Source organism: Gopherus flavomarginatus, chromosome 15 (assembly GCF_025201925.1).
Source record: "Gopherus flavomarginatus isolate rGopFla2 chromosome 15, rGopFla2.mat.asm, whole genome shotgun sequence".
Taxonomy (NCBI): Eukaryota; Metazoa; Chordata; order Testudines; family Testudinidae; genus Gopherus; species Gopherus flavomarginatus.
In genome coordinates, this window is record NC_066631.1 from 29,207,431 (window position 1) to 29,226,739 (window position 19,309).

At 49.7% G+C, this 19,309-nt stretch overlaps 1 protein-coding gene across 2 annotated transcripts in view; it reads right to left on the bottom strand.

Moving 5' to 3' along the window:
* Positions 1-19,023, bottom strand: part of CMKLR1 (chemerin chemokine-like receptor 1) — a 41,580-nt gene extending 22,557 nt beyond the window's left edge. The window contains exon 1 of one of the 2 annotated variants that reach the window (XM_050924230.1): positions 18,732-19,023. The gene's annotated coding sequence lies outside the window, so the exon portion shown is untranslated. Of the gene's footprint in view, positions 1-4,749; positions 4,858-18,731 lie in introns of those variants that run through there. The other variant, XM_050924229.1, reaches the window with a different exon arrangement.
* Between the last annotated feature and the right edge of the window lie 286 nt (positions 19,024-19,309).

The following is a 19,309-nucleotide window of genomic DNA, read 5'->3' on the forward strand; positions in this document are numbered from 1 at the left end:
CCCTAGTTACTCCATGTTTTACAACTCTTTCCAAGCCATGGGGCCTAGGATTCCCACTTGCCTTAGGAAAGACAGTCCTTTCCAATGCCTGCTATCATCTCCCTAGTGTAGCCTCACTGACATGAATGGCAGATGTCTCTATAGCTCACACAGCATGTTCAAAGGGGACTTTTCTGATGGGTCAAATCCTGAGCTCTTTATTTAGCTTGGACTAAGTCTCTTACTCGGGCAAACTGAGCAAAGAACCTTGGATTTGGTCTATTGACTTCAGTGCAAATTAAGGTGCTCGGCATTTGGCTCATTAAAAATAACCATTTAATGGAGGCATAATTCTGTTTTCTTGCTTCCATTTCCCTCATATTCATTTGACAGATTTAATTTTAAAAGAAGGGGAAATTCTTGGGAGTTGGGGGAAAAAAGAAGCAATTTATGCTTATGCTTCTGTCTGCCCTGTGCTGAAAGGCCAAGAGCCTAGGGCTGTTTCTGAAATAATAAAAGTTCTTTTTTTTATCATTTTTCTTATTTTTTATACTGGTTGCTATTAATTTTAGGCTCTCCTGGCATTCTGCAGCCAATAAAAAGGCCAATAAAATGCTCTTTTTTCTCCTTCAAATTGTGCACTTCCAAGATGCTGCTTTTCATAGAAGAATCATAGATTAGGGTTGGAATCAACCTCAGGAGGTCATCTAGTCCAACCCCCTGCTCAAAGCAGGACCAACCCCAGCTAAATCATCCCAGCCAGGGCTTTGTCAAGTGGGCCTTAAAAACCTCTAAGGATGGAGATTCCACCACCTCCCTAGAGGTTGTGAAAGGGGAATTTGGGCCTGGAAGACCAAATAACCAGATGGGGGGAAGCTGGAGAGTGGACCAGGATGAATTAAAAATTAAGCCGAGCTGAGGGAGAGCAGGGCCTGTCTCCAGCAAGAGCTGGGTGAGCTCAGTTGGGGAGAGGAGATGAGGCGGGAAGTGTCCTGTCTCTAGGAACCTGAACCAGCTAAAGCCTGCCGGAAACAGTGAGGAAAGGGAGGAGTGTGCCAGCCCCTGGAGCAGGGACTGATTGGACCAGGGAGCAGCAATAGGAACAGATTGACACCCAAGCAGAGGTGGCAGCCTGCTGAGCCCAGCAGGACAGAAGGAATGGGTACATTTGTGCTGGACTTGGCTAATTGGCTATGTCACCCTGGAAGGGGCAGGACGCTGTAAGGAGGGACAGGTGCTGCTACATCTGGAATAGGCTAAAAGAAGGTGGGGGAAACTGAGGCAAAAGGCTCTGCAATGCTACAGTGAGTCAGGAGGGGGCAGGTTAGGGTGGCTACTTTGCCACAGGCCCAGATTCCGCAAGGTACTTCAGCAAGTGCCTAACGTTAAGTTGCACCACCGAAGTCAATAACATGAGGCAACTGATGCATTTAGAGAGCTCGGACCTGCTCCTACTAAAGTCAATGACAAAACTCCTGTTGACTGCTAGGGTGCAGGATCAGGGCCGAAGTCAGGGACATGCTTAAGGGCCTTGTGAACCTGGGTCTTTCTGCTGCTGTGGGTTCTGCAGCACCTCTGGCTGCGTTAGGAAACAGCAGAAACAAACTACTGTCAGGACCATTAGGCCATGCTGAGCAGGCCAACTGAGGAGGCACTAGAGAGCTTGCAGAAAAACAACAACCCCCCTTGATCGTGATCTGAAAATCCTAAATCAAAAAGGTCTGGGTAAGCCAGCCAATTTTTAAGAGCTTATCCAAACCAAACCTCTTAAGTTTCAACCATCACTTGATCATTTCCCATTTCAAAACCCTTTGAGCCCTACCAGGCTCTCCAGGTCTCACTGGTTTCTCACGCTGCACCACCCACAGAAAGCCCTCTAGATCAGGAGCTCATCTTGTAAAATGCTCATAGAGCTTGGGTCACCGTCGTGTTTCTGTAACATCTGGAATCGCGGCTCACGGAGACCCCTGCCCAGCTGTTGTGCCATTCCACCACACTGACACGCTCTGGGCACACTGAAGAGATTCTTTGGTGGCACTGCGCTGGAGCACCAGGGGTGCTCGTTTGCTTCCCCAAGAACTCTAGCGAACCAGCTCATTGGCCTAAGCACTGACGGAATCCAGGATGTTTACAGGAACATTTGGAGAAAGTGAAGTCAGGATCCGGGGTCAGGAAATGCGCCCCCGATGGTTCGTGATGATTCTCCGCCACCCCGTCCCTGGCATCATCACTGACCCAGCGCAACGGGAGTATAAAATGCTGAGCGATCAGGAGGCGACACTGCAAATCTGGGTGTGCTAGCACAGACCCTGTATGCCCCCTGGAAGCAGTAACAATCCATAGCTGGCCAGGGAGATGAACTAGTTCAGTGTAGATGCCAAAAGGAGTCACCCTCCCCTTAGACTGCTGCGTGCAAGGGTGGGCACAACCCCCTTTTCCCGGCCCACTTACCCCTTTCTTTCCCTGTCTACCTGCATACCGCACCCCCATGCCTCAGCCACTGTGCAGCCCTCCTCGCTCTTCCAGCGAGGCAAGCAAGGAATGGCACCAGCACGCAGGCTGCTGCCATTTTCATGACCACATCTGCATCATTACTTGGGTGATGAACTGACTCCATTCTGCTGCTTGAAGAATTTACACGCTGTCTTTCAGCCTTGCAGGAGATTTGTAAGGGGTGGACGAAGGGAATTCAGCCCTGCCCTTGGACTGACCCAGGGACAAGTCAATATGGTCACTGCACCATGGCTACTGAGACTAGCAGAGCCTTGGAAGCAGGGTCTGTTGCAAACCGTGCAGGATGTCTGAGACAGAGGAGAAAGAAATGAAAAAAGAAAATGGCTCTTTTATCCTCTGTCATATTTTTGGCTGCTTGGGGGCTGATTCCTGTGGGGGCTGTCACTGTTTGCTGCGGGGAGGGAGATGTCTCCCTTTATATCAGGCACCCAGTATAGCTCCCTGGGACTCATTCGTCAAGGTGAAAAATTCCCGTGAGAGCTGGGCCCTCCAGGAACAATCAAGTCACAAGAAATTCTGTTGAGCTGGGAGCAGCTCCCAGCTGCATGCAGCCTCCTCAGCTGCTCTGGGTGGCTTCATGCTGCCAAATCATTGCAAAGAAAAGCTCTGCTGTTCTCTCACTAGTTCCCACCCTCCTACAGCTGGTAAAACAATGGCTGCCTCTAGGCTCCCTGTGCTAGGTGGGCCCACAACTCGCTCACGGTGCCTAGAATTCAGGTGCTTTCCGCTGCATGGCCAACCCTGGTCTCTGAGCTGAGGCGTTCTCCCGCCACTACAATTCACTCTGAAAGGATCCTCAAGGTCCTGCTTTGGTTTATGACTCAGACAAACTGGGAGTCACAGAGTGCTTTGGAAAGGCAAAGAGCTAAGTACTGTCACTGAGGGCCTGCCTGTCCCTGGCCCTAGGGCACGTGGGGCGGGAAGGCATAAGAAGTCTCTCCAATCATCCAACACAAGGACAGAGGACAGTTGCCTCCCAGCTGTCAAGGCACTGCAGAGGCTGCTCCTCCTTCCATGCCCACTAAAAAGCAATTCCCCCCACCGGAGTTGGGAGAGGAGAGAGGGACATATCCCCACCTCCAGACTCGCCTGCAGAGCTGGCCACAGAGGGGTGGAGCAGTCTCAGCAAGCCTAGGAACTATGGGAGAAATTTGGCTTCCTGGGTCAAGATGGCTGCAGGCTGCCCCCTCACCAGGGCTTTGGCAAAATGCCATAATCCAGATCCAACCCAGGGCAAAGAACTGTGTGTGTTTACTGGCCTCAGTCTGGGATCATCCCACCCCTCTTCTCCATCAGTGTTAATTACTGAGCAGATCACCACTTCCAATGGAAAGCAAAAGCAGCCAAAGAAGAACTGTGATTATAAAAGACAAGGGTCCAGTGCAGTGGTGGGTGAATCTCCCCAGCTCTAGAGATTCAGCTCAGCTGAGCATCCGGCAGCTGAAACGAAGAACGTCTGAGCTACTTTGGCCCTGAACTTGGGCTGAAGAGCTCATGAGCTTAGGCTCTCACTCAAGAGTCCCACAACTTCCAAAAGAACTAGCAGGACCACTTGCAAAAATGAAAATAAACATTGTGGGACGTTCTGAAGGCTCTGGAGACTTTCGAGGATGGGCTTTTGATCCAAGGCATGTGCCTGTCTGGTTTTGCTTTAACCAGTGCTGCCAAGCCACCCCCGATGAAGATGTGGCAGTGCTATCAAAAAGAATAACTATTCCAATCTAGCTTCTCTGGCGAGGGTTCTCCACCTTCTTCATTCTAAAGAGTGACTCTTCTATGCCCTACTATAGAAAGTCTGTACGAAACTTCAGAGTGAGCAAACTAGCTTCTCCTGCACAAGCAGAAAGATACATGCAACGAGATGACTGTACAAAGCACAGTGCTATAGCTCCAGCCACAGAGCCTTCTGCTGCAGAACTACATGACTCTCTGAAGAATCTGAGTCGGGGAAACTTGACTAACAAGCAAAATCATTCTCACAACCACCATGGAAAGAACACCCCTCAATCATTCCCGAACAGCCACCGGAGTACCATCTCCTGCCAATGCTGTTGAGTTTCCCTGCCATCCGTTTGTAACAGCAAATGCCATAAAACTTTTCCTACACAGTCTCTGCAAAGAGAGCATTTCCCCAGGATTTGACTGTTGCATTTTGTACCCTCTTAGATCCCACTCACTATCCAAGCAAGCCAATGATAGAAGCAATCCTATAAATAATCAGAAAGAAATCTAGATTATAAATGGGGTTACATTTACCTTGTCTGAGTGTGATCAGTTGGGTAATCTCAGAGTTCTAAATCCACATACAAAGTGAATCAGGATTACATCTGTCCGGCACTTTGAACAATTAGGGTCACATATGAAACTGACTCATGGTTCTGTAATTTCTGCCCATGCAGCTGATAGATTTTTAGCTAAGTCAAGGCTCCTCCTTTCTAAAATAAAAAAAAAAACACAAGGAGGAAGTGCTATTTAGCAATAGGATGTGGTGCCTCTATGTCTATTTTAAAAAACTGACACCCAAGAGTGAAAATACATGCCATATCGTGAAACTGTGACATCTCTGAACATGGCTGGGTGGGAACATCCCACCACACCTGCCATACTGGGTCAGACAATGGTCCATCTTGTCCAGAATCTGGATTCTGACAGTGGCTGGTTCTGGAGTTGAGAGGGGAGTGGAGGACATGGCAATTATGGAATGATCCACCCACCTGCCATTCCTGGCTCCTGTTAACCAGAGATTTAGGGTTGCCCTTAGCATGGGGTTGTGAACCTGGCCACTTGACTAATAGCCATTGATGGACCTATCCATGAACTTATCTCATTCTTTTCTGAACCCAGTTATACTTTTGGCCATCACAACGTCCCATGGCAAGGAGTTCCACAGGTTAGTTGTATGTTCTGTAAAAAGTACTTCCTCTTGTTCGTGGTAAGCCTGCTGCCTATTAACTTCATCGGGTTACGCCTGGGTTTTGTATTGTGGGAAAGGGTAAATAACACTTTGCTAATCACTTTCCCCCCTCTTCATCATTTTATAGAACTTGAGCATAGCGTCCCTTAGTCAAGCTTTTCTAAGCCGAACAGCCCTAATGTTTTTAATCTTTCCTCATATGGAAGCCACTCCATATTCTTGATCACTTCTGTTGCCTTTCTCTGAACCTTTTCCAGTTCCACTATGATCTTTTTGAGATGGGGCGACCAGAACTGGGCACAGTACTCAAGGTATGGGTGCACCATGGATTTATATACAGGTCTGTCTCATCTTACGCTGGGGTTATGTTCCGCAGTCAGCGCATAAAGCAAAAATTGCGTATAGTCAAAATTACATTGAGTGTAATGGCGGGCGGAATTGCCCGCACTACAGAAACAGTATTTAAACTGTTGTTTTTCTCTTTTTGTTTTTTTCTTGTTTTTGCCAACTGCTTAAAGCTGAAATCGCACGTGTTAAATGCGCCTAAGATGTGACCGACCTGCAGCGGCAATATGATATTTTCAGTCTCTTTCCCAATAGTTCCTAACATTCCGTTAGCCTTGTGGACTGCTGCTGAATAGTGATCAGATGTTTTCAGAGAACAATCGACAATGACTCCACAATCACTTTCTTGGGTGGTAACAACTAACTCGGACCTCCTCCCTGTGGTGCTTATCTTACCAAATGGAACATCTCATAGTCCTATCACATGCTTTTCTGAAGGCCATCACTGCATCTCAGCGGTCACTGGGCAAAGAAAACAAGTGTTTTTCAGGAGATGAACTGGTGAGAACCTAGATGAAGCCCACCTCTGTCAAAGTCGGACATGCAGCACCATCCATCCATGAAAAGATCATGAAGAGCACAAGCCCTATTCACAAGAGACCTGACATTGCCCCCCTAAAATCTCAGGCAGGAGAAAGCTTGACCCATTCCTTCCAGGCTACTCAAGAAACTTCTCAGCTGGCATTTTCTGAGAGACCCTTGGACTTGGCAGACTGTGATGTTGGGCAAGTCATATGTTCTCTGCCTCCGTTTCTTCATCTGTACAATGGGGATGATAGCACTGCCCTGCCTCATGGGGGCGTGGTCGGGATATATAAGTAACCTAGACTGATAACTCCACTAACTGGCACTTCCAAAGGAATCCATGCCATTGACCCTGTCCTTTCTCCTCTCAGCCACCCCATCTCCTCGGCAGATACCTCCTCTCCTCATCTCCACAGACCTGGAGCTCTTGGGGGGGGGCACTAAGGGAGGGACCCCGGAAAGGAGATGGCGTCCCAGTGGTGCACACAATCCCAGACCAATTTAGCGAGCAGGGGCTGAGATTTGTGAATGCCGGTGAAGCTCGGACTAAGGACTTTTGCCGTTCCAGGCCAAGGCTGCACAGAGCTCTGCTCCCCACATCCCCTGCAGGATCCTATCCCTGACTCACCAATAAGGGAACAAAGAAAACCCACCCCTCTCGACCCCCCTCCCAATACACACAGACCCCAAACATAAGGTTTATCATGCTGCCGGGATTCCCACAGCTGTGACTCATCGCGTTTGGTAACAAAAGAGCACGGTTTAAGTGATGCCAAAGTGTTTCACTTGTCCTGCAAACCAGTTCAGTGCTGTGCTTGATGGGAAGAGTGTATTTACCCCAGTTGAATTAATACATTGGAATGTACTGACTCAGCAGAGAAGTAGACTTAATATCTGCTGGGAATGCACAGGGGTAGAGGCTTTGCATTGCAGAGCTTTGAGGAGCTCGGGAGCTGGAGGTCACTAATTGTAACCTGCTAGGTGAGGTTTGGCCCGGGGAAGACTCAAGGGGATGACAGGCGGCTGCGGCAGGAAGTAACACACAGTCTAAGCACCAGCAAAGCTCGCTCTTGCTGATGTAGACATTTGGCCAGGTGACGCACAGCTCTGGGTCTCTCCGGCAGCCTGGTACACAAGTGTGGAAAGTCCCCCTTCCTTCCTGTCACACTCACAGAGCAACAGGAGAGTGCTCTGTCCCCCACTCCCAACCACAGTGGAGAGACACACAGGTTACTTCCCTCTTCAGAGAAGAAAACTGCATCCTCCACACAACTGCAGAGGCTGGGCACGAGCCTGCTCAGTGCTTGGAGCAGCTGGCATTCCTCAGGGCACAAGCAGGGCATCACCGCGGGCGTGGGACGCAGACAGCAGCAGGCCCCAGTGTGAAAAGCATCAGGAGGTTAATTCCCCCAGGACAGCTTGGCCTGGCTGTGAAGGTAAAGAATCCCTTGAGAGCAAGGTCTACAGTTTCCGAATGAGGCTTCTGTTTGGCAAGCCGAGGTGCCCCTGCAAAATGCATGTGTGCGTTTCTGCATCAGCCCCCCCCCACTCTGGTTGTTTTCAGTGGAGCTACACCTCCGGACCAGAGCAGAAGGTTCATGGGATGAATGCAGAGGGCATTGCTAGCCGGGGCGGATCGACTCCATCTTCCGTCTGTCTGCATTTGGTGACCTTATCACCTCAGTCATTTGGCCTTCTCTGTCCAGCTGGTTTTTATTTCTCTGCTTTTTGTGGTGGGGGGGAGGAGGAGGATTATTGGAAGAGGAAATAATCTCCCCTTCTGACGTTACCCACAAAATGTATTTTAGGGCCATAAAAGAGAAGCGGGATTGAGCTCTGCCCAGCTGCATCTGTTCATTGACGGATCTGAAGTAATGCATGGAATAAAAGGACCTCCCACCAAGGCAAAGGAAGCAGCTGTTCTCCACCACCTGTAATGATGCCCCCGACTGAGTCATCTCTGGGACTGCTGCTGCGATCTCCAGGAGTAAAAGACTCCCTAGGGACTAGAGCCCTGGACTTGGATTCAGGAGACCTGGTTTCTATTCCTGACTTGGCCATTGGCCTTCTGGGCAAGAGTGGGCAAGTCACATCATTGCTCTGTGCCTCAGTTTCCCCCTCTGTAAAATGGGGATACTGGTGCTGACCTCTTTTGTAAAGCGCTTTGAGAACTACAGGTGAAAAGCGCTAGATAAGAGCTAGGGATTGTTATTAAAGTGGCTGAGTTTAAGAACTAGGTTCGTTAGCTGAGAGGCAGCAGCAGACTCAGAAACCTCGTTAGTTAGTCAAGCCACTAGCTGGTAACAAAGAACCACACTATATGTGTGAGCAAGCATTAGACATGGCCAGTTCAATGTGTTTTTGTTCAGTGGGCTCATTTGCATCTGTTTACCCACAATGCTCTTGCACTCCATGGCTACAGTGAAGTTACTGTAGGCGTGGTTCAGTTATGGTAGGGCTGAGCCAAAGAGGAAGTGGGGCTCAGAGCTACATAGGGCTGAGTGTGGGGTTCAGGGTTTGGGTCTTCAAACCAAGCCAAGCCAAGGGTAGGTCCCGGGTTTGGGTCAGAGGGTGCCAAACTTTGACAAGCTGCTCTTTGCGATCTTGGCCCAGTAGCGGGCACTACAAGGAGTGCATGCAACTGGGCCGAACTTAATCCGAGTTCTTTTATGTCCTTAAGGTGCATTTTGTGGGTAACATCAGAAAGGGAGGTGACGTCCCCATCCATATAGTGCCATCTGATCAGGATTCGCAGGAGCTTTTCACAATCTTGCCTGTTCTTGTTGGAGTTCTCTAGCGATTGTTCCAAGCTGGAACCAAAACCACCGAGATGTGTTCGGCTCCAGGAACTCAGACCCAAACTCAGGAACTCTAACCGTTGAGGGGATCTGGTGGGTTGCTCCATTGTTTGCCCAGCTCTAACCCAAAGCAGAACAAAGACCCCAAGTTACACCAACAAATCACCAGTAGCATTTCCCCTGTACCCTTCACCAGTGTGTAACCATTCGCAAACACATTGCTCACGCACGCAGGATACTGCCTCCGGCAGCCCTCTGCGTCTGTGCAGCCTGGCAAATACATTTGTGGTCTTCGTCACTAACAAGCACAAACTCAGTGTGCTGATCTGCTGGAGATAAACAGCTGTACACATAAAGTAGTCTGAGCTAGTCCATTTATGGGAAAGCAGCACTCTATCCACAACCAGGGGTCATTTGTTAAAAACAGGAAGAGGAAGTGGGTAGGAGAAAAAGTTTTGTTTAAATCCTGCTGCAGACCCGATCCAAGTGCATAGCGCTTAATAGCGTAGAACAGTCTGAATTTCTAGAGGGCCTTTCTTACCCAGCCACATCAGTTCCTGCTTGTATTCCTCATAATTAGAAAAATAAAGTCCAGTGGAGATGTACAAACAATCCCATATCTGTAACTCCTGGGTAGCGAATGTTCTGTAGCGAAGACTCTCCCACTGTCAGGGAGGTAGGCAAATCCCTGAAACAGTTGTGATTAGTTCTGTGAATCTGTGATTCTTCGACAACAACATGCAAAGCTTTTCATGTAAAGCCACGGGGTGACAGGCTGGCCTCACTGAAGTCAGTGGTAAAACTTCCATTGTGTTCAGTGGGGCCAGGATTTCCCCCTTGCGGGAGAATGCTGTGCTGCTGAAGTCTGGAAGAGGGAGGCTATTGGCTTCAGGGAAGGTGAGTTCAGGTGCACAGACAAAGATAAGGATCAGCCTGAACATGGTAAGAACATGCAGAAAAGTGTGTGTGAGGGGGTTCACTGTATTAAGAAACTACCCAACTGCTGTCTGGACATTTTAAAAAAGACAGAGATAGAAAGAAACAAAGGCAAATGGAGAGGGAGAGAAAAAGTGGAAAAGAGAAGAGCGGTGAAGAGGAACTTGCAATGCTGTCCAAACATTAAGACTCACAGTGCCACTGATATGGCCAGTCAATACGGTTATAACTCTTTTAAAAATGGTAAACTGAGGTACTGGGCAGTTAAGTGACTTGCACAAGGCCACACAATGAGTCAGTGGTGGCCTTGTGAAAGGAACCCAGGAGTGCTGGTTCCCAGTCCTCTGTTCTAACACTCCATAACTGGGGAGGAAAAAGCATCTCATCATTCGAAATAGTCATAAATGGATTGGGTTTGTTAATCTGACTCCCTGGTTTTTTTAAAAAGTGCTGTTTTCTACTGAATGTAGTGTATGCAGAATATATCGCAGGGGCCCTTCGCTCATGTCTCAGTCCTTCCTCCTTCACGGGCAAGTCAAAGAGAACACAGCTGACCCTATTCAAGCAGTTGTAAACTTCCTTGGGCAATGCAGTGAGTAGTTTGTCCTAAACCCCTCCAACAATAATGGCATCTATTTAAATTAGCATTCAGCGCACAGCTCTTCCTCCCAGACATTCTGCTGTAGGGTGTGCACTGGAACATCCTCAAAGCCCATTAGGTTTCCCCTTAAATCATCCAGCCCTATTTTCATCACAGGGATCGACTGTTCCAGCAGATCCACGGGGAAGATCTTAAAATGTGATTAAAACAACCAGAGGAATAATGCTGCCTTGGCACAATTTACAGGTGAGGGCTGCAAATGCGAACCAAAGCAGTGCTGAAAATGGGAAAAATAATTACTTTCCTGGCAGCTCTCAAGACTTGCACCTCATCTAAATGAGGCTGATAAAAACATCCCCAGCTCAGGTCATTCGAGCCAGTTTTTCCTAGTCCTCAGCTTCACCTCCTTGTCTGATTCTGAACTATTATACCCGATGCATGATTCACGTCCTGACCCAGGGGTTGAACAGCCTTTGCCCTGAAGTCTGAGGGTTAATAGCTCTTGTATTCGTTACCTGACATAACTACATCAGCCAACTACATTTTTATACTGCATTCACCCCCATTGTATCTGAGCACCGAACTACAGTGGCTATTTTTATTCCGAAAAACCTAATTCTTTGCTTTATTTTTCACCAAGATGTTTGTCAGAGTCCTATCAGGAGGTAGGTAGTTCTCCAGGTTAATCAGACCTCATATTGAGCTTTTATCCCTTCTAATTTTATTTTCCATTTCAAATAAAAGTAGGGTGACCAGATGTCCTGATAAAATCAGGACTGTCCTGATATTTAACCCTTTGTCCCATGTCCCTATCAATGGACGATTGGGACGCCATTTGTCCCAATATTGTGGTAAGGAGGCGAGTGGGAGGGAGGTGCTGACTCCGTGGGTGCTCCAGGGTTAGAGCACCCATGGGGAAAAATTGCAGCCAAGCTCCCCCCTCCTCGCTTCCTTCTCCCCCCTCCCCCAGCATGCCGCGTCCCTGCTCCTCCCCCCCTCCCAGCGCTTCCTGCTGTCTAACAGCTGTTTGGTGGCACTTAGCGCTTTCCAGGAGGGAGCGGGGAGGAGCGGGGACGCGGCACACTCAGGGGGGAGGTGGAAAGAGGCAGGGCAGGGGTGGGGACTTGGGGGAAGAGGGTGGAATGGGGGCTGAGCGAGGCCGGATGCTTGGGAGAGAAGAGGCGGGGGGTGGGCAAGCACCCACCCAGCAGAGGGGAAGTTGGTGCTGTAGGGATGAGTGCCAGGCGGGGGGGTGAAGAGGCGAGCGAGGGTCCTGTGGGCAGGCCGGGGGGTGAGGAGGTGAGCGGTGGGGGACTGAGGAGGGACGCAGCAAGCCAGCAGGGGGACGGGGGATGAGGAAGGGCAGGGGGGGGAGCAGGGAGGGGGTGGGACCTGGGGGCAGAGCCTAGGAGGAGTGAGGGTGGACTGTGGGTGGGGCTGATGGCACCCCAATGTGTCCTGATATTTTAGGGTTGTGATCTGCTCACCCTAAATAAAAGCAGCAGTACTAACAGTTGCACCCTGTTAAGCGACCCTTTAGGCATTGAAGAGGGTTGGTAGTCAGCTATAGACAGGGCCGCCCTGCGGGGGGCAAGTGGGGCAATTTGCCCCAGGCCCTGGACCCCGCAGGAGCCCCCAAGACAATGTTCCGGGCCTGGCCCTGCCTCCACCTTCCCCCATCTCCCGGTGCCTCAGCGCGCCGCGTACAGGAGCGGCCCTGGACAAAGCTAAAGCGGCCTGGCTCTAGCAGGGCCTGAGCTCCATCCCGCTCTGAGCCGCATGGTAAGGGGGCAGGGCTGCGAGCTTTGGGGCCCCGCTGGAGTCACGCCGCTGAGCGCTGTCCAGGGCCGCTCCTGGACGTGGGGCGCTAAGGCTCCGGGACAGGGGGGAGGCGGGGGTAAGCAGCATGGCAGGGGGGCGGGGCTGGGGGGTTAGATAAGGGGCAGGGAGTCCCAGGGACAGTCAGGGCACAGGGAGGGGTCAGAGATTCGGGGGGGGGCAGTCGGGGAACAGGGAACTGGGGTTGGATCGTGGGCATTCTGGGGGGGGGTCTGTCAGGACTCAGCGGGGGGTCAGGGCATTCAGAGGATGGGGGGTGGGGTCCCGGGGTGGTGGGTGGGGAGGGGGTCTCGGGGGGCGGTGAGGCGAGAAGGAGCAGGATGGGTCGGGGATTCTGAGGGGGGCAGTTGGTGGGCAGGAAGTGGGTGGGGGTCGGATAGGGGGCAGGGCCAGGCTGTTTGGGGAGGCACAGCCTTCCCTACCCTAAAGCTCATTCAGCAGTTTGAGGCTTGCAGACAGCTATTTAACACAAAGAACCAAGCTGTTATCTTTTCCATGGGGGAGGGATCACATGAGAAGAGCGATATCTTACACCACCTACCTCCTTCCCAACCCTACCAAGGGAGACCTCCCTCCCCTGCATTCCCCAAGGCTCCAGAGGGGTTAATTCAGTGGTTCTCAAACTTTTGTACTGGTGACCCCTTTCGCATAGCTAGCCTCTGCGTGTGACCCCACTCCTTATAAATTAAAGACACTTTTTTATATATTTAACACTATTATAAATGCTGGAGGCAAAGCAGGGTTTGAGGTGGAGGCTGACAGTTCGCGACCCCAGTAATAACCTCGTGACTCCCTGAGGAGTCCCAACCCACAGTTTGAGACCCCCTGGGTTAATTTAATTTTAGCATCCTGTGTCCATTCACATGCATGTGCTATTTTGAGCATTTCAATTTTCACAACATAGGCTCATCCCAGATTCTGGAAAAAAGCTCAATTGCTCAGTTCGTGGAGTATGTACATAAGCTATACTAAAGACAAACCCACAGGAACCGTCTCCAGTTTGTGAGGGACCCCGTGGAGCCAGTCTCTAGGAAACAGATACATTCGTGGAGGTTAAGTCCATTAATGGCTATTAGTTTTCTCAAAACTGGGTTTGTGCCAAGATGAGGAAGGTTTTTAAATGTTTATTTTTCCCAGGGCTTCCCCGGGGGGTCGGGGGCAGATGTGGGGCAATTTGCCCTGGGTTCCCCAGGGTCCCCCAGGAGAATATAGTATTCTATAGTATTGTAACTTTTTTTTATGGAAGGGGCCCCTGAAATTGCTTTGCCCCAGGCCCCCTGAATCCGCTGGGTGCCCCTGGCTACAGAAACCACGAATTGTATCAGTCATGTCTGCACTGGATGGGTAATCTCCCAAACATCTAATGCTCTGTGCCTGCCCCATAGGGTTCCGGGAAAACTTGGAGAGGATTCTCTGGGTGGGGCAGTTCTCTCTAGTTATTCCAAAGATCTGGTCAGGATGGCTCCCAGACATTGCACTAGCTTTGCACAGAGCAGTTCCTTGAAGTGCCCTTCCTGGGGGAGCATTCCAAGCTGGCAGATTGACTGAGAGGTGCTAACAGATGCTCAGAAGGCTGCTGGCTGACAAAATCACTTTCTTCCTTTGGGCTTTTTGGAACAAGGAGTCTGTCTGGGCAAATCTGCGAGGACCCATCTCCGCTTCTGAGAAACGCAGTGCGAAATACGGCAGTGGAAGGGAATAGCATGAGTGGAGCGTTTTCTGACTGTGGCCAGTGCCTAGATCTCCTTTAGTGACAGAAGTCTTGCCAGCAATTTCAGGACATTTGAGATTTTCTAGCAGTGAAGAGAGAGAAACTCCCTAGCCAGCCTTGGCTTCCTCCTGGACTTAAATCAGGGAGTCAGCTGTCTCCAAAGCTCAGTGTGCACAATGCTAAGCAATCAGAAGGGCCACTGGTCATGTTCCTGATCAGAGCCTGGAGAACGGTCCCTCCACTAGCCTGGCAGTGTAATACAAACACAGGATCAGGGTGAGGTAACGTAGAGAGTAAGGAGCAAGTAGCCAAAGCAAGAGAGACTGTGCATGAACATGTCCAACCTCAGCACAGCTCCAGGAGGCAATAGAAACACACCTCAATGCTCATGCATCAGGACCTGGATACCTCTCTCCTGTTCTATAGTACAATTTGTGCTCCAAAGACTTCTGCCTATGGACTTAGCACCTAGCAGTGGAAGGGAGACTTCCCCTCAGGGGATGGAAGATTTCCCATTGAGCAGTGGTCTGATGTCATTCCTCTGATCAGCAGGTTTAAAACAAACAAAAGGAAGTATTTCTTAACACAAAGCACAGTCAGCCTGTGGAACTCCTTGCCAGAGGATGTTGTGAAGGCTAAGACTATAACAGGGTTCAAAAAAGAACTAGATAAATTCATGGAGGATAGGTCCATCAATGGCTATTAGACAGGATGGGCAGACATGGTGTTCCTAGCCTCTGTTTGTCAGCAGCTGGGAATGGGGGACCAGGGATGGATCACTTGATGGTTACTTGTTCTGTTCATTCCCTCCGGGGCACCTGGCATTGGCCACTGTTAGAAGACAGGTTACGGGGCTAGATGGACCTTTGGTCAGACCCAATCTGGCCGTTCTTCTGTTCAGTGGCTCATGGGGCAGGGTGGGGGCGGGAGAACGCAGTAGAGCTGGGTTACAAGTACGCCATTCAAGGACATTATTTTAATTCCTAGAGCTACAGCACCGACATGGGCGTCGGCACGTTCCAAGCTGCAGAGTTGGAGGCAGTGCGGTGAGCTGTGGGAGTGGGTCTGTATGTTGGAGGCAGTGTGATGGCCACACGTCCCTGGGTTCACTGGGTTTATGTGCGGTCTGTTTACTCTGAAGGTTCGCGGCTGTGACATCAGCTTGTGAGCGCCTTGGGCCTCATGAGCTCCCCATGGCAAAGTCCAGGAGGCCTCTGAGGAACCCCAGGCTGCTGCCAGAAGTGCAGAGGGGGAATAGACTCCGCCCAGTTTTGTTTCGTGTAACACCTTGTAAATGGAATTGCCTTGTGATCAGTGAGGGAGAGGAGCCTGGCTTGGAGACTCGGAGGCAGAAGGGAGTGGCTTGCAGGAGCGACTAATTCTGAAAACAAATGAAGAGAGAAAACCAGACACCAATACTCCTACCAATCAAAACAACCGCTGCCATCAACCAATGAGACTCAAAAAAAACACTGGGGAAAGCCCAGAGAGAATCAGAGGCATCATGCTGCGCAATTCATGCCTACCACTATTTATTTAACGGCTATGCATGAAATTCACTCCTGTTCAGAGGGCCTGCACTATGTCTTTGCCTCAGCTAAGTAGCCCTGAATAGTGCCCACAGCCTTTTGTTCCCCTTTGCAGAGGGTGAATTTCATCCTCCATGAGACACTGTTATAGTCGTCAAGCAGCAATTAGCAAGGGCTGGGCTGACTCCTGCTGATACAGGACCTGCACTTACTGAACACCGCAAGATTTGACTTCTTACATCAGCGCTGTATCCTTGATAACCAAAGTGAGCCAATGCTTGAAAAGAGGAATCCGATACACTAGTGTCAGTCCTGTTTATTCTTTCACAATTGCCTCTTACAAAACCACCCGAAGTTAAATCATGAGGAAAGTTGCTAACGTGGCTGGTAATTTTGGAGTTTCTTCTGGAGAAAGGAGAACAGAATTTTGGCAAGAGTGAGCTCGAAAGTTACAGAAATGCCAAAGTGGGGTGCATAGCAAACTCCTCTACCCACACAGTTTTCTTGTGACATTTAAATTGACAAGAGAATAGCTTAGGCGTGAGATCCAGTCTGCTCAACCCTTGGGGGCATTTCAAACTAGATGGGACAGAACACTGGAGAGTAGGGAATGAGTCCTGAACACGCCCTGGGCAGACAATGGATCTCATTGGACTTTTCCATCTCTAGGTTCAGTTGCCAGGCACACAAGAACTCAGCAGAGAGACTTCCCTGCCTCAATCAGTGAGCACCAGCAGGTGTGGAATGACCTTCACCTGCTGTGGCAAGTTAGGAACATAGATTCATAGACCCTAGGACTGGAAGGGACCTCGAGAGGTCATCGAGTCCAGTCCCCTGCCTTCATGGCAGGACCAAATACTGTCTAGACCATCCCTGACTTCCTGCACTGACATGCACTGACTTCCTGTAGGATGATGTCAACATTTTCCTGTTGCCTCCAGCTACCATTTTGCTCAAGACTTTTGACTGGCCTTCACTTGCAACCACCTGGCCATTGACAGGTGACCTGCTTCTTGGGTAGAGGGCTGAATACTTTCTTCACCCAGCCAATCCCATCCCCCTTTTTTCTAATGTTCTAGTACCCCTACCCCATGACACTGCCTTCCTCTTAGACATCAGGCAGGTAGACGCGAGTACATGGAGACGGGTTCGTTACGATCCAGCTCTGAGCTCAGCAGCAGTAAGTTAGAGACAGAAAAGTAGATGTCAATACAGCCCATCGCTGCTGGCTGGGTCTCGGCTGGCTCATCGATAAGGGATGCAAGAGCATGAAGAAGACAAGAGTCCATCCTCTTGGTGAAAGTGTGGGTCTAGGAGAAGAGAGCCCTAGGCTAGGAGGAAGTGTCTGTCTGTGGGGTTCCTCAAATTAGCTGGTGGAGCAAATGATCTGCTTCATTAGCAATTCTGGGTGTTTTTCTGCTAATTCCTGGGGGTAATTCAGGCTAGTGAGGAAGCTGAATTCAGTGCTGAATAATCAGAGGATGAAGGAGTGGTCCTCTCAAGACAGACAGGAGTGTGAGGAGTTCACAAGAGATGGATTTGTGGAACCGCTCACTCTGCTGCTTTGATGAATCTCTGATTCCTAGGGATCGACTTTAATCCATTTGTGAAAAGGCTCTAAATAAATCTGTCAGAATCATCACTGTGCGCAGCATTGCTGTAGCAGTGTTAGGCTCCCAGACCGGAAGAAGAGCTCTGGGGAAGCTCAAAAGTTTGTTTCTCTCACAGACAGAAGTTGGCCCAGTAAAAGATACGACCTCACCCACCTTGTCTCCAGAACATCACTGCCAGTTTCACTGAACAGAGGAATGACATCAGACCACACCAAAGCTCTGCTCTCATATCTATTTTATACAGGTTATGATTCTGCAGCCAGCCCCGTGGGACCTGAGTGCAGGCCCCACCACCAGCAAAGCTTTAATGCTGGATGAACACAGCATGGCCAAACAACTGCAGAGGACGCCAGCTCCTCGGTGCGATGCTAGGCCTAGGGGACTACGTTTATGGCATGGTGATCTATTGAATAACTTCAAAGGTGCTCAGCATCTAGATGCCCAGACTCATTAGTTACAACTGCATTTCCACCATAGGTCAAACTCAGGTAGCAGCAAATACTATTAACAACCAGAAACGTATTCAGGCCTTTAAAAAAATGTTCTGACGCCATTAGTCTCCATAGCCCGCTGTCGTGGTGAGTCCCAGGTCGGCCGTACAAGAAATAGTGCACGAACTGTAAATGTACTACCTTTCTGTTTCACTGGGCGGTTCTTTGCTCACACGTTATAGGGGAGATTAGACCGAATCACACAACTGGGGTTTATTATTGTGAATGCTTTAGTCAAGCCACCTCTTACTCGCCTCTTTAGGGTAAAACAGCAAAATCAAGATCCCAGTGTGTCTTTCACAAGACTCCATGCTAAGCATCTCTGAAATGTTTCTTAGCATCTCCTTTATCGCTCTTGAGTGTGAACCCGGCACTCCCCCATCATGTTATAAATGCCTTGATAGTACCCTCCGTCTCACCGGTAACACATCCGAGCATCCTATTTTCTATTCTAGCTTCTGCACACTGGCCAGGCCACTGCATCAACCTCTCAAAAGGTGGCTCTCAGCTCCTTTCCCCTTCGTGGCACCTGCTCATTCAGACCCTTTCTGCACAGTGGATGAGTTTAGATCATTCCTTCTCATCGTGCAGCTCTCCAAATCAAATTGCAGCTGCCCAATCATTCCCCCCCCACAATTTGATTAGGTCCCTGTAGAGCTTCCAGCCTAAATAGCTGTGTCTCTGTCAGCAAGTTTCACTGCTGATTGCGGGGTTAGGCATCATGAGCTCTGGGCTGCCAGCATCAATTTATTTTGAAATTGTTTAAGGGCGTAAAAGAGCTCTTTAAGGATTTGTTGCATAAATTACCCTGGAACATCTAATGGAGAACATGGGGTTTGCAGAGAAATTCAGAGGTGAGAGGAGGGTGGGAAGGGCAGCTCATCTTAGTCCACCCCATCCTGGTCCCTTTGGTCCAACTTCAAAATCTTTCAGTACCTTCTGCTTGGCGCTGTCCTCCTTGGGCCTGCTTCTCTCTCCTTGGACTGCCCGGGCTGGGTATTAAAGACAGGATGAAACTACACGGAGTTCACCGACTGCATCAGTGAGTTGCCACATGGAACCAGCTCTCCCCTTAGGCTGCAGCAAAGCTCTGAGTAGGTTCAGCCCTTCGAAGGAGAGAAGCCATTCAGCACAGTGCAAAGAGCTGGTTAAGGTTTATCTTGCACCTTCTGATGATGCACCTTCTCCAGGGGAAAAATCATTCTATGGCCCTTCAACAGAGAGACATACACATACATGGATACACACACACGCATAAGTGCACACAGTGCCTTTCCGAGCTGATCTTAAGGCAAGAGAAAAAAAGCCACACCAAAATCTTAGGATGGGGTTTTTGGCCGGGTTTCCTCTTAAAGCAACATCTGGAAGTAACACAGTGATCTAGCAAAATTGGCAGGAGTCCTGCCGGTGACCCAACCCTAGACAGAAATCAGCTGGGCCTCCTGTATTGTTGCCAAAAATGTGACACACTCTGAGTTCTGTTTGATGGTGGCTCATAGGGTCCAAAGCCTCCG